The sequence below is a fragment of the Necator americanus genome, chromosome II, assembly GCF_031761385.1.
Source record: "Necator americanus strain Aroian chromosome II, whole genome shotgun sequence".
Taxonomy (NCBI): domain Eukaryota; kingdom Metazoa; phylum Nematoda; class Chromadorea; order Rhabditida; family Ancylostomatidae; genus Necator; species Necator americanus.
In genome coordinates this window covers 30,340,275-30,356,047 of record NC_087372.1, presented here as the reverse complement: position 1 = coordinate 30,356,047, position 15,773 = coordinate 30,340,275, and positions in this window count along the sequence as shown.

Sequence of the window (15,773 nt, the reverse complement as noted above, 5' to 3'; positions counted from 1 at the left end):
CTCTCAGAACTCAATTCGAATTATTTTAATTACTTTCTAAACACTGCTCGCTTAATAACGATTCTATCAGTGAGATTTGTGGTGAAAGAAGTTTATTTTCGCAGTGAATGCGGCTTGAAGTTCTTAAACAAAGATGATCTTCCTCTGGATTTTATGATGTGACTAAGACCTTTTTCTTTATCCTAAGGTCACAAAGAAAAAAAAAGACTTTTGTCCAATCCACCGCTCAACGAATTTATCACCAACGCTCAAATTTGGTTGCACACGAAGTCTTTCTGATATAAGGAATCTCAGTTTCGTGGTTGATGGAGAAACTGTGCTTATTTCAGGGTGACCGTTCCCTTACTCTTGTAGCTGTTCAGTGTTAGCAGTTATGAACGGGACCCTTCCCACTTCAGGATCCTCCTGCCGTGGATCCACAATAGAAGTGTTCATGTTCATCAAAACACTAGGAAAAAACTTTCACTCGTGTATCACATCCGAGTAAAATTTTTGTAGGGTGTGATACCCGAGAGCGCTACGTATATCATTGTTAACTAAAACGATTATTAAAGGACTATCGTTGTAATTTTTCCTACAAAATCAAGCTGTAATTGCACAATGATGTAATGCTTCGGCATCCAACGGACCAACCCGGTGCATCAAGACCTGCTAAAAACCCTGATCTTGTGTCTCGGGATTTTTCTTATGGTGCTTAGTCATGCCAGGATGTCTAGAGACTCAACTAAGAACATCTGAGGAAAAGCAGCATTCCATGAATTTGTTGATGTTGAGTTCTCGCCAAGAAAAGATAGGGTTGAGGGATGTAGATTACGAGTATGAGCATAATGACGCTCAATTCTCCCTAATCTTTCTGGAAAAACGGCAACAGGACGGTCTTTCTGCACGTTTTTTCCAGCGAGGCACCATCTAACACCTTGTTTGTATACGTATCGGTTCCTTCAGCACTCCGTTTCGTTCACCTGAATAGACTGCCGCAAAACCTCATTCTCGCTCGCTCGCGGACGCGACGCGTGTACAAGGGTGGCGCGTTATAACGTGCCTCGTAGAAAAAAAAAACAAGCAAAAAGCTATTCCCACGGCTTTTTTCAGGAGAGTTAAGGGGAATTCAACGTGACCATGGTCATACTCATTATCTACATCCCTAACTCTATCTTTTTCTGGTTAGTTTAAAACAACGCCTATTCCGTGGAATGCTGACCTTAACCCACAAGGTCACATCCACGAAGCAAGGATTAGTTTTTTCGCGGTTTTATTCGAAACTAATAAAGATGAAAACTAAGAACTATCGAAGAGAATAAAACTTCCCTCCAAATATTCATCAATTCTGAGAAGAACTACCGTTCTTTCAATAAACAAAAAAAAAGGAATGCAGCACTTAAGAAAAACGCCACTACGACAGTGATTTGGAGAAACTTTGAGGGAAAAAGGACGGAAGCTGCGCAGCAAAAAAATATCGATGATGTCCGTCATGTGTGTGTAATAGTAGGTAGAAAATGCACTCAAAAAACAGCTAAATGTCGGAAAAACGTCGTCCCCTTCCTCTTGAAAGAAAGTTGTCTCCTTTCAGCCGATCTTACGAAAAAGTGAATGGTTTTATCCTCTGCTAGGTTACAGTATACACTATTGACATATGACTCAAATATTCCTGAGAAAGAACACTTCCACACTTTCAGGCTGGAGCACGAATTGTCCTCTGGAACCGGCAAAATGGAAAAAATCAGATGCCTTTCTCGATGCCCCACGTTTGAGCGATGAAAGTGAGGAAGAACTTTTTTCGAAGCTTTTTAAAGGATCATTAATGAGAGCAACGAAGAAATTCAAATTAAAGAGAGCAAACTGTTGGGAAATGAGAACGCGAAATTGCTATCTCTAATGAGCTCGGAATTCAGGAGCAATTTTCTCAAAGAAAAATTTGGGATGCAGTATGCAATGCATCCAGGACAATGCGAAGGTTGCTGATAGAAAGATTATTGCGTTCATGGGAAATTTCAATGAGTAGTACGAAGCATCGGCTCGGCGCCAGCGACAACTTATGGTCCCAAAGAGTTACCCGACGGCTATTTATGCATTGACGAGTGTGGACAGCGCAGTACGTGAAGCGAATCCAGCGGACCCCAGGGACTATAGAGTGAAGACGAACGCCGCCAACTTCAGGCCGTTAAAAACCACGCCGGATACCAACCGCCGGAAGTCACAAATTATATTTGGACGAAATTTCTCAGTCCCAGCTGCGACTCCATTTCGCAAATGTTCAATCGTTCATTTGCCGAGAATTTCTGGGAATAAAAAAAAGAAATATTTGAACGATTCATTCACGCGCAAAAAATTTCTGCAAAATTTTCGCAAAAAAATCTATGGTATCATTAGTGCAGAGAGAGTTATGTTCAATTGTATTTTTATTTTATCTACATATAAAGGATAGAATGGATAAAGTGGCTGTCACTGGCGTATCAATCCATTTGGGATGCGCCAACGCGTTTTACTGGAATTCGTAATCGTTGAGGTTTTGGAACGCGTGTTGGCCTATACGATGACTTGCGGGGGCCAGCCGATGATCAAGTCATTGTTTTTATCCTCCCAGACAAGTCTGGTAATAATTTAATTTTCCCTCGGAGGGATGAAAGGCTTGGTTTGCACTAGGGCGGTTTCCAACCCTCGACCGTGTGGCTACAGCGGACTTCTAACCGACTGTGCCACACCCAACGTCCACGAACAACATCTTATCCAGAAATCTACAATCCTAACTCTAGAATTTCCCGCAGATTCCTTCACTAAGTGAGATTCGTGCTATGGTGTCCTCAAAGCTGTCTTTTTTCCAATATCTAACTACTAGAACAATGGGTACACAAAAGAACGAGAATTAATTAAAGGATAAAGTTTCTGGCTCTAATCAATCCGCTTGGGATGCGCCCCCACGTTCACTTTAATTCAGCATCGTTTGAGGTTTACGAACGTGTAACTGACCCATACAATGACTTGCGGTGGCTAGCCGATGATCAAGTCAGTGTTTTTATCCTCCCAGACAGGTCTGGTACCAATTTATCGACAACGGAGGGATGGAAGGCTTGGTGAGCACTAGGGCGGATTCAAACCTACGTTCGATCGTGCAGGAAGCGGAACCTCTAACCGCTACACTACACCCGTACGTTTATAATAAATAAATAATAAATAGCGATAGATGGAATTTTAAAAAAGGGCAAAAAATATTAAAATAATAACATAGTGCGTAGTATATATGCCGGAATATTATATTTGTAGTTTATTGATTTACAGCGAATAAATATATAATTGATGCAAAAGCTATAGAACGGAAAGAAATGAAATTTCTGAGTGGCTTGGGAAAAGAGAATGGAAGACCGGTCAAACTCAATTGGGTGGATCCATCTGTTCCATCTTCATCTATTTTCATTTTACTTATGCTTGATTCAATATCCGTTAATGTGAGGGAATGGGAAGAATGGTGGATTTTCAACCACAAAAAGGCGATCTTGAAAACAAATGCACAACCTGTCCATAGCAATCCCATTTTTAAGCTTTTGTTTTGCTCATTTCATAGCAATATGACAAAATCAAAAATCAAAAGTTATGTTTTCTGCGGGTAGAAGTCTCCGGGTCCAAGCAACAGAAATTTTAGATTAAAATGATTCCATAAAAATCCGCTCTACCTGCGTCAATTGACAATGGAAATGAATCACACACCACAGCGGAAGTTTCCAGAACTTTTCTTCGAGAACCAAAAGCTTCGCCGAAAAGTGCGTATGGTCCCGGAAGAAAAGCTTATTCAGGTTCTGCTGCTGAATACTGCATAAGAATAGTATTGCTTCCCTTCGTCAATCCTTATAGATCCATAAAATGCTATGGTTTTCACGAAAAGCATCCATAAATTCAAACATGAGCACCTATCCTCCCTCTTATGGCCATTAGAAGTTTGCAGCATCGAAGTTAAGGGTTTTTGGTAATCTTTATGACCACGGCGCAATGTTCAAGCGAATCCTGTTTCGGAGAGCGATTAAAGCCGAGGAAAAGGAAAAATGTCCCGATGAATCCTTGGAAAAGTTAACGATTGCTGAGAAATGGTCTGACAATTTTTTTTGGTGAAAAGCAAACGGGGGTGAAAAAAATGTATGAAAAAACACGATTTCTTAACGTCTTTCGCTAGCCTTAACTTGCGCGATGAGCTAAAAAGAGCCAGCTTACTCAGTAAAAAAAAGACTTATTTTACAAAGATAGTTACCATACCTACAAAGAAACCTTTAGAATGCCTTCTTTCTTTTTAAGTTGGTAAATTGCTGTATTAAAATTCGGCAAAATTATAGTGAGCTCTGTTCTTTCTTGTTTCTGCTCTATAGCACACCTATGAGTGTTCCCAATAAAATAAATAAACAAACAAATCTAAGGAATCTTTCTTTTTTTTGCCATCCAGGTTGGAGGGTAAACACAAGAGGTGGGGCACGCATGTAGATGAACAACGTTGCAATGGGGCGTTTACTTACACGCAGATGGGGTTTGTGCAGATCATGAGACTGTATTACCGTATGATTTTTACGCTAATATTTTATTTTTTACAGTTTAACGGTTCCCCATATAATTTTTGTAGAAATGTTTTATTTTTACGGTTTTTTGTCTCATTTTTACTGTCAAATCATTATCATTATCGTATCAGTGTGTTTTTAACCAAAACCAAAACGGTGTATGGGGATGTCGTTTTGGGTGCACCGTTGAGTTTGTCAATTTACCTTATCCGTATCACATCGTCCAGAATAGAATTTCTTCTATTTATTCATTGCTTGTGGATGCAAGACATAAAACTGAGCAAAATATGGATGTCTTTGAATAAAAGGGAAATCAAATCTTTTGATTGTGAGACTCAAGTTTTTAAGTTTTTGAAAGAGTTTTTAAAAGTGTAAGAGAATTAGGCGAGAAAGGAAAAGTCCGGAAAAGAGGGAATCAAATAAGGGACGTCTGGAAATAGATAGTGCATTATACTATATAATTTACTTATCTGTGGCTGCACATCTACAAATCCATCAAAAGATTCTGCCAGAGCTCCAGAAATGTTCGAAAAAAAAGGATTCTATAAATAGTTAGGAAAGACGTGAGGAGATGTAGAGGAAAAAAATTGCTTTTCTGTCATCATCACTGGGAACTGGACATATCTGTCGCACCGGCGTTGCGCATCCTAAACGGACATTAATCTCTTTTTCTCAGCACATCCATACCATTCAGGAAAATCGAGCAGCGGTCAGATCCCAACTCAGACAACGGTTCTGCAAATGCAGATGTGACGGCACATCGCCGGAAGCTTCGGATTTTTTTCTTATCTCATTAAAGATTGATTTAGATGATTTCACATAATTGAATCGTTTTTTTTTTGTTTGATAATTAGCTTCTTAGGCGCGGAAAGCAATTCTCGGCTCCATGGAAAATCCGTAATGACGGAAATCGCTCGAGCATATGATTCTCATTACGGATAATTACTGAAACCAACGGAAAAAGACTTTGCATGACTTCCTATTTCTGAAAAATAATTTGTTTATTTGCTGCTTTGCTATTGTTAGCTTGTTTATTTACTTGTTTTTCAGCAGATGAACCACTGTTTCCAATTTAAAATTCCACTAAATTTTATTGCACAGCGATGTACATATGTTCATGTTAGAGGGAACAATTTCAGAGTATCAGATTATTATTAACTATTTTATTATTCGTCATTATTTATTAATTATTGCTCTTTTAAAACTATTATTAATTCTTGAACTACTAATCATTCCGTGGCTCCTTTGGGGAATGTAGCGAGGAAGAACCTCATTAGTATTTGTGCTGAACTTAGCATTATTCACGTGTAGCGAGGAGGAACAGGAAAGGTGTGTAATTACAGAATTCATTCCCAATACTTAGTTTTTTTACTGTTTTAAAAATGTTCTTTCGACAACAAATACATACATATGTTCTCCTAGTGTTCTTGAGGACCAAATATGAACAATTCTATTGTGGATCCACGGCAGGAGGACCCTGAAGTGGGAAGGGTCCCGTCTATAACTGCTAACACTGAACAGCTACAAGTGTAAGGGAACGGTAACCCTGAAACAAGCACAGTTTCTCCATTAACCAGGGAACTGGGATTCCCTATATCTGAAAGACTTCGTGTGCAACCAAATTTGAGCGTTGCTGATAAATTCGTTGAGTGGTGAATTGCACAGAGGTTTTTTTTTCTTTGTCACCTACCGGTAAAGTAAAATTTCTTAGTCACATCATAAAATTCATAGAAAAATTACCTTTGTTTAAGAACTTCAAGCCGCATTCAATGCGAAAATAAACTCCTTTCACCACAAATCTCACTGATAGAATCATTATTAGGCGAGTAGTGTTTCGGAAGGTAAATAAAATAATTCGAAATGAGTTTTGAGAGGTTTCATAAAATAGAATTTGTGGGGATGCTCTTTTATCCGTGGCTAGGGTCGAGAAACTTTCAGAGAAAAAACTACTTCACTTCTTGCATATACTTTACTAATTCTAAGTCTAATTTACTTTATTATTACTTTATTACTAATAGCAACACATAATGGACTCCAAGGATATGTCTCTCTAAATTCTGTCAGCCAGAAATCTTTCCTTTTTTACCATTTAGATTCTTTTGATGTCATCTCAAAAAGCATGATGATTAGGTGTTCTACAAATTTCTAGGGAGGATTGCAATTTAAAATAAACTTTGGGAAATAACAAAACGGAAACATGGAATTTCTCAGAAACATGCAAAAATTTTAATCCTAGAATTCTGGTGAGTAGATGAGAGGCTTCTAGAAAGTAAAAAAAGGATAGATGGAGAAGTAGAGAGAAGAGAAAGTAGAGAAAGAAAAAGAATAAAACGAGAAAAAGAAAAATGAAAGAGAAAACCAGTACTTAAAACAATTCCTCTGCGCATAAGATGAAGACAGGGATGAATCGTCGTGATAGGAACGGAATGTTTACTTCCGTGCAATGAGTTGCACAAAACTACAGTTTCGGAACCAACGTGGAGTTAAACAGCGAAAGAGCGAAAGGAATGTGGGAGAGTTTTGACAAGAGGATAATCTTCCGATGTCCAAGACCAGAGTTCTACTAATTATTAAATCCGCATCTTCCTACTGCACTGAATAGTACCGTACTTTCGATTCGAAGTTCCACGAAAGACAGCAATTATTGGAATGCGCCTGCTTCCTGCCCGGGGAAGGATCAATCGTAACTAGGTTCTCTGCAAATGTTAAAGGCAAAGCAAAAATCTGGTTATCGGTTACGGTAGCTACCGGTTACGGTCATCGCACAGCGAAAGAGCCCTTGCAGCGTTTGCAGAGCAGTATAGCCAGTAAATGACATTTCAGTGATATCCCTAAACAAATTACTTTTCAAGGACGACAAATCCCTTATTTTTGTCCACGTTTACCGCCAACCTAACCTTTAAGTTTTCTATAAATAAAAATTATGAAACGGGGAAAAGTTACCATTTCAAAGAAATTAACTACATTTTTCGTACAGTACTCCTCGATGTAGTGAAATAGATTCCGCAGAGTCCATAGAGTACGTCAAGAATGGCTCTTTCTGTCGATATGGTTTCCGTCAGTTGTCTTCTTCTTCTTCTGGATCCGTACAAGGGGAAAGGAAGAAAAAAAGTAATGATTGAAGGCAAGATGGATTAATCGTGGCCTATCCTCTTTCAGACAAAACTATAGAACGATTCAAAATCCTTCGGGATCCAACATTTTCTTCCTGATTTTTGGTCTTTTTAATGGATTTTTTCATTGCAAAGACCAGAATGTTCTTTTCAAAAAAAACTACAAAATCAAAAACAGCCGAGAAATCGTTTTATATTGTTGTCGCACAACACTACATTCATAGGTCGTCACAGCGGTTCTTCTTTGCTGAAGACCCACCAAAATGTTTCTCAGCTCATCTAAGGATTTCGCTCTGAGACGAGTTGACATATTTTAAAAACATGAGCAGGAAAACTAGCGGAAGCATAATCCGCAGTCGTTTCGCATCATCATTACTCGCTCATTTCTAACGATTCTTTTTCTCTTGGCGAAACCAAGAGGAATGGAGTAAAATAAACATTATTTTCTCTTTGACGGTAGCTCTACATCAGCTACAGCTGAAAAATTAGCTCTTGCCTTCCTTTCTTCTTGGAAAATTTTAACAATCTTCCGACAATGTTACTAAAAAACTAATTTCAAACAGTGAGCCCATTAATGTGTCTAACCTAATGTGAAATGAACGATTTTTGTAGACTTTTATCGTATTTTCATTTCTTCGAAAAGCCACAAACACGATCATTTCTGGCATTTCTTTTTAAAGAAATACTTTTCGGAGTCGAAGGAAAGCACAGCACAGTGTTCAGTCCTGCTCAGTCCTCATGAATGTCATCTCGCAAAATTTTGATTTTCTTCTTTGGAGGGGTGGGGGGGGGGGGGGAGATTTCAAATGAACAATTTACGCTTGTTTTCATCCCGTGTTTCAGCAGAACTTGTGCTTTCTCAAAACTTGCCTCATATTGATGTGAGTCGCTTATGCTAACAACTCTGTCGAGAAGAGGCGAACCTCAAAACAATACATCATAAACGCCAGTGAACGCATATGTCAAGAGAACGACCTAAGCGCTATTTGAGCAGTTTGAGAAATTAAGCCGCGCAAAAAAGTGTATTAATAGCATGTTTTCATGAAGAAAATAATTTTATGTCTAACGGATGGATGGATAAGATGAGCGATGCTGCTGAACAACACATGGTTTCGCGCAAAGTGCAGTGTTTTCCTTGCGTCGCATTGATTTCCTGTGTTTGCTACCAGATGTGGATTTAAAAGAGCGTAAATCTTCACAAATGTTCATTCCAAAAGCCATTTGAGAATTGATCCAGCTGTCAACTGGAACATTAGACCCCTAGCTACCTAAACGCGAAATTATAAGGTTTTTGTAGCTCACGCAACAGCAAAAAACGACGAAAATCTTTGGAAATCCGTGTATAATGTGGACAACCGAACAATTCTCACAATTTGTGAGTCATTAAAAAAAACCTATTCATAAAAAAGTGAAGATATTCGGTAATCATCAAGTATGAAAACAATTTCATTACACCAAAAGAACCGTACATAAGTTTTCTTAGTGTTTCACTAACCGGATTTTCATCGCGAATTTATCACTCAGTTTTTTCTTCAAAATAAAGTTTGAAAGGGTAAAAGCGATAGCGTTAGATTTGATCAGGGAGGGACTCACTTACAGTCGCCGCCAGACGTGTTCAGCTGCACTGACGCGACGCCTTTAACGCAGCGCACGCCCCTTCTTTGCTACTCACACCCTCTCTTCTCTCTTCTAACCTCTCTAAGTCGTAGATGGATCGATATGCGAGATACGGTTGGACACATTCGACGCTGAGTGCAATTAACAAGTGATAGAGAGTAAAAGAAATGTAGAGCGAGTAGGTGTAGCGCAGTCGGTAAGAGGTTCCGCTGCGTCTGCACGATCGATCATTGGTTCGAAACCGTCCCAATGCCAACCATCCTTTCCTTCCTTCTTGGTCGACAAATCGGTACCAGACTTATTCGGAGGAATAAAAACATTGACATGATACCCCGGTTAGCCCCCGCAAGTAACTGTACAGGCTAGGCACGCATCCGTTAACCTCAAACGATTCTGAATTGATGTGAACGCGGTGGCGCATCCTAGGCGGATTGATTGACGTCAGACACTTTATCTTTTATCCCTCAGAAATTCGTCGAGCACACAACATGATGGTGGATGAGTCATTGTTTTCCTCCATGGGTATCGTTAGATCAGCTCTTTTTTTAGCATATACATATTATTCGAATTTCTTGCTCCAACGATAGCAATTTCTTCTGCCAAAGATCAGAAATAAACGAGCAAGACTTTGCTCTTCTTTTACATTTACATAATTATTCTACAGTCATTGAATGAAAACAAGCGAAAACTGTCAATGAATTTTTGCCAATAATATATACGACCTTCAAATAAAATACCGAGTTTTTACAACTATTATCAAAAGAAAGAAGAGGGGAGCGAAAAGAAAAGAGAAAGAGAAAAGGGAAATCATTCTCCTTCAAAGGCTACACGCAACAGCTGTGTGCATTGCTATGCAGAATGCTACAGTATGCCGTGGCTAAGAATGTGTAAAGTATTTGAGAAATAGATGGTAGAATGTATGTTTCAATTTAAGAAATATGTAGATGGTGGAATGTGCGTTTCACGTGTATAGGTGGAACAAAGCACAACAAGATGTCCCACAGATATTGTTCATTACAGTAAGAAATCCAGATAAGAATCATGCTGTTATTAAAATTCTGAATTAAAGTTAATTTCAGATTATTTTCGGAGTAACATTAGAAAAAACTTCAAAATTGTCCCCAAAAGTCGATTTTTGTTTTATTAATTTCTTAACTTCAATCTCAAGCACTTTAGTACGTTTCTAAGCTATTTAGAAAAATAATTTTCGAAAATATCAAGGGTAAATTTTTATGAGACAGCCCAATGTTTCATTTGCAGGATATAGAATTACGGAACGTTTTTTTGTCTGTCTTTGGCTTAGCGGCTCCAGGCACTAAAAAGAGCTTTAGATTTCAATATCGTGATAGAAGGTATAGAATTCAATATACCTTCTAAAAAGTTAAATTGCTTTTAGTTTATGGTTACATATTTCCATAAAAGCAAAATCCCCTTCTATGATGACTTTTCCCAACTGAGAGAAGAATAGGAAGTGGGAAAAAATATTGCACGTGAAATACGAAAGGAACATCAGCTGAGAGAAATATTCTTCATTTTTATAAGCAACGAACGTCTGAAGAGGAATAAAAAAGAGGAGTCGTTATTGCTATGACGGTAGGATATTTCAAATGGGCGGATGACTTTCTCAGTATCCTTAAATACACTCACAAACGAGATGTATGTGAGAAGTGCGGATGTAGCGCGGTCGGTAAGAGGTTCAGCTATGGCTGCACAACCGACCGGTGGTTCGAATCCGCCCTAGCGTCCACCAATCCTTTCATCCTTTCGGGGGTCGATAAATTGGTGTCGGACATGGTCTGGGAGGGTAAAACACTGACTTGACACATCGCCTAGCCCCCGCAAGTCATTTTATAGGCCAGTTACATGTTCGTGAACCTCAAATGATTCTGAACTGAATTGAACAGGGCATCCTTATAGTTATGGATCAACGCCGTGCACATCATTCACTTTATCTTATAAAAAGTGCGAAAGTGTTCTAGCAGTCAAATCGAAATGCATTTTAACCTATGTATGGCAGATTTATTGCATATTGTACGAAAAAAATCCAGAAAGGCGAACAGTAAGAAATAGTGGGAATTGTGTGCACACATGCATTTTCAGTCGATCCAAGAGAAGTGAATTTCTCCTCTATCACTAGAAGATTTTGCCTCTTTTTACTTGTTTTGTGAGGACATTTAAAGGAAGCGTAGTATGAACTATCTCTCCACAGGGAATAGAAAGTTGCGAATAGACGGGGCTAGTGGTGTAGTTCACGCTCAGTTCTGAAATATGCTCTGAAAAACAGCACTGGAAAAAACCTTGTTTCCCTTTCAATTCAAACAATTTCCCAACTATGCACACAACAACAGCCACTGAACTAACTAATCATCCGCTGCTATCTATCTACGGGGAAATCCCAACATCGTCAATTTCGTGGTAGTTGACGTTAAAGAAATTACTGGAAAAACTGAGGAAAAATTACCGCTGAAAAGTGTGCACCTCACTGGTGAGCAGCGCTGTCGACGAAAGGGTAATCATTCATGTATTTATGAGGGAACTTCGTTGTGCTCTCCATTTCCGAAAAAAAAACCCATATTTCAAAGAAATGGCTAGTAGATTACGTGTTTTCAAGTGCACATTCATTTTTGTGTTCCTCTTGAGATCGAGGAGATCAGTTCTTGAAGGAAACATGTATTATGAGCTTTTCCAGCGAAAGGCACAGATGGTTTCTGCAAATCTGTTTTGAGTTTGGACATCAGAAAAAAGACAATGTTTGATGCTGAGAATCGCAAAATGTCTTCAATTTTCTTCATCATTTATTGCAGAAGAAAATCGAATTTTCAAAGTGTATTAAGCGCGGAGACAGCAATTCGGCCAGATTCTTTAAATTTGCTTCAAAATGCTCGTTGGAGAAAGAGCGAATGGCAAGTAATCATATAAAAACAATTTTCATATGAATGTAGAGGTAAAAATCTGTCAGCAGAGACAAATCTTTTAGATTGGAAGAGCTAAAAATCCAGTAAAGAAGATTTGGAAGATTGAGACGAATTAGAAAGGATTATCGAGTGCTTCATCGGATGGGTAGCTGCCGAAAGAGTCATTCAAGTGGAGAAAGAAACTGTAACTCAGTGACTTGGTTGAGCTGTAGTCAAAATTGGAGCGAACTCGAGGTCGTGTGGTGACGATGATATAGGGGAAACGGGGCGTCCACTCGGTACTCGGGTAGAGAAGCGCCTAGATGGACTCGCAAAATCTAAACTCTCTACCGGACTCGGAGCACACCGTAGAATATGTCATCAAAACTCCGACACAGAGGTGGACGTTACGATACTATCCTTCGAGACCGAGTCCATAGCGCGCAGAACACCTGAGGCATTTTGGATAACTGGCACAGGTCCGAAAATGAACAGATGGGATGAGTGCGGTGCGATCACGAAAGTGTACAGTACTAGAACGAAACGAAGCGGGTAGTATAAGAAACGTATACTACCGCCGTATCAACGTCTTTATGGATTTTGACGTACGGGACGTCCCTTCAGGTCCGTATAAAAAGACCTTGTGATCCATAGCTGTGGTACATGGTGATCTGTTACGTTACCGGATTCAGCAGCAAATGAGATAAGCACTAGCCGATGTGTTGTTTTTGTTGTTGAGTTTGCCTATCATTTGAATGCTTTCTGTAGGATGAGGAGGCCCATGAGAGGATAAGTCACTGATGGCTTTGATCTTCAAGGTTCTGAAAAGGTGATAACAGCGAAACATTAGCCTCTACTAAGGAAAAATCGATACCAATCTTGGCTACAGGTCAAACAAATCAATTGAAAAAATGCTACTTATTCAAAATGTCAATATTCAAGTGCAGTGGAACATAATCACTAATCGCAAATATTACTGTTACTGCTTTTCCTGCAAATATTACTAACAGATGAGAAAAATCATCTGCGAATGTTTCGAGAGTGAAGAGTGAGCTGAGATAAAGCACATCCTTCACAAATCACATCTGTTAAACATATACATATGGGTTTCCTGATTCTCATTACCGTATACCATTACTAAAATCTCATAAAGTATAAAGTATGTAGGAAAAGCATAGACTTTTGGGTATGTCATCCGAAAACAGCAGCAGATAACCAAAATTCTCCATTTTTTTACCTTCATGAAGCTAGGGTCCCGTATTTTAATGTCTTCTGCATTGAACCAATGCATACATTCATTGCCTCATATGATTTTATTCTTCAAAAAACACCATGACGAAGACGAGAAGAGTGGAACTCTGCTCTTTAGGAAAGGGAAATCGAAGAATTAGGGCGAACAGCAACCCATATTCGGAGGATCAGTGCACCACTTGGTACTGATGAAAAAAAGAGAACAGAAGAGCAATGTGCACTTTGAATTAATGAAATACGAAATTTAAAGGCATAACCTCACAAGTCTGGGTTGGTACGGGTTTCAGGCGGGTAACACCTACACGGGGTCGTACACTGTGGGAAGAGGGTGATTCCTCTCATCTCTTCCTCCATCAATGCAAACGGAGGACTCTAGAACGCTGTTTCTTACAACGTCCTCTATTATAACGCGCCACCTTTGCGCTCCGCCCCCGCCTGCGATTCGTGGAATGAAATGGATTTCCTATCGTGGCGTCCGAGTCGGTTTTCGACGAATCGCAGGCGGGGGTGGAGCCAACGGTTGCGTGATGCAATAGAGGACGTCGTAAGAAACAGCGTTCTGGGGTCGTGCGTTTACACTCATACAGGAAGAGATGAACGGAATCACCCTCCTCTTCCCCACAATCTACGACCCCGTATAGGCATTACCCGCCTGAAACCGGTACCACCCCAGCATCGTGAGGTGATGCCTTTAAAGACAAATAAAAAAGAAACAGAGGACCCTAAATTAGCGAAAGAAAGAGCTGTGGTTAAAGAGGACTTGACTTGGGCAGAAAGTAAGAACTCTATTGCTTTATTATGAGTTTTCGTGAATTATTGTTGAAGTTTGAGACAGGATCTTTAAAGATCCTTGATTCTTGAGCGAATAATGGGTGGAATTTATCTTTAATATCGACTACACGGAAGACGTATTAGGTGCAAGGAACACTACATGCGGGTAAGTTTATTTTCCTACAGCGACTCCTAAGGTTTCCGTGTCTGACTTTGTTCATTTACAGATTTGTCTCGAAATTATTAGTTTGTTTTCTATTGCAAAAGTCGATAATAAGAGCAAGTAGCTTAGCAAAAGTTAAATAAAGATATTGATTCAGATAATGAACTTCTTTTTTGGAGTGAAGAATGAATCCTTTCTTTCAGTTACTGTTCATATTTTACAAGTGAAGAAGGTGTTACATGAATCAGAAACCTCGTAGCGTCTTTTCGGTGACGGACAAGGAGCGTCACGTCCAGAAAGTGAGAAATATGTTGAAAATGTTGTAAAACAAGTGTTGAGTACATTTCTTTGAGTGTTTTGATCTACCAAACACCATCCATTCGCTGATAAAGGGCCGAATGTCCTCTACGTTGTTAAAGGCAGCATAGCAGGAGTCTAACGTGGTGCGGAGTGAAAGGTTGACATGACGTTGTAGATTGATCCATTTTTGTTCCGCCCATCTTTCCTCAGTCGCCGTAAAAACGGTGTGGGACTCGTTTTGATCCCTACTAGGTACGCTGGAAAGCTCCTCTGTGTACACGTTCCGGTGTGGTCAGCAGAATATTCAATAGTTTCACTTGAATAAGTTGGCGAGAAGAGATCACTTGTCGTCGACCGCTCGCACGCGGATGCGGCGCGTGCGCGAGGGCGTGCGGTTGCGGCTGATTATCGTCCGCTTCTTCTTAATAGGGAAATACTGATTGAGTACCACCCCGTATCCCGCAATTTACAACCTCATCTAGAGCTTTTCTTGTCACCACATCAGATCCGTGCTATGCTGACTTTAACGGTTTTCCAGCCTCATCAATCACTCCACAATTAAATATTTGGTCCAGCTTTTGCCTACTCTGATATCTTCCCTTGAATAATGTTTTCTAAACGAATTTGTTGTTCATTCGCATTATCACAAACATCTGTTTCAAAAAAAAAAACTTAGAATGGGACAGTACACAGCCTCACCCTGATAGTCAGAGAGAATCTAGAAATAGTTCGAACTAGAAACTACATACAGAACTTTAAAATCACTAGCCTAAATTTGGATGCAACTGAAAACTAGTAAATATACTATACTTTTACCTCCAGTCAATATGTTTCTTTTTTTCGCTTTTGAGGATTGGTGTGTACTAACAACGTTGACAGGACGGTTGTAGCGCGGTCGGTAAGGGGTTTCGCAGTGGTCGCACGGTCGACGGTTCGAGACCGCCGTGGCGCAAACCAAGCCTTTCATCCCTCCGGGTCGATAAATTGGTTCCGGACTTGTCTGGGAGGATAAATACACCGAGTTGACACATCGGCTAGCCCTCGGAAGTCATTGTATAGGCCAATGACTTGTGGGGGGTGGCCGTTCCAAAACCTCAACAATTACGAATTGCAGTAAAAACACGTAGGC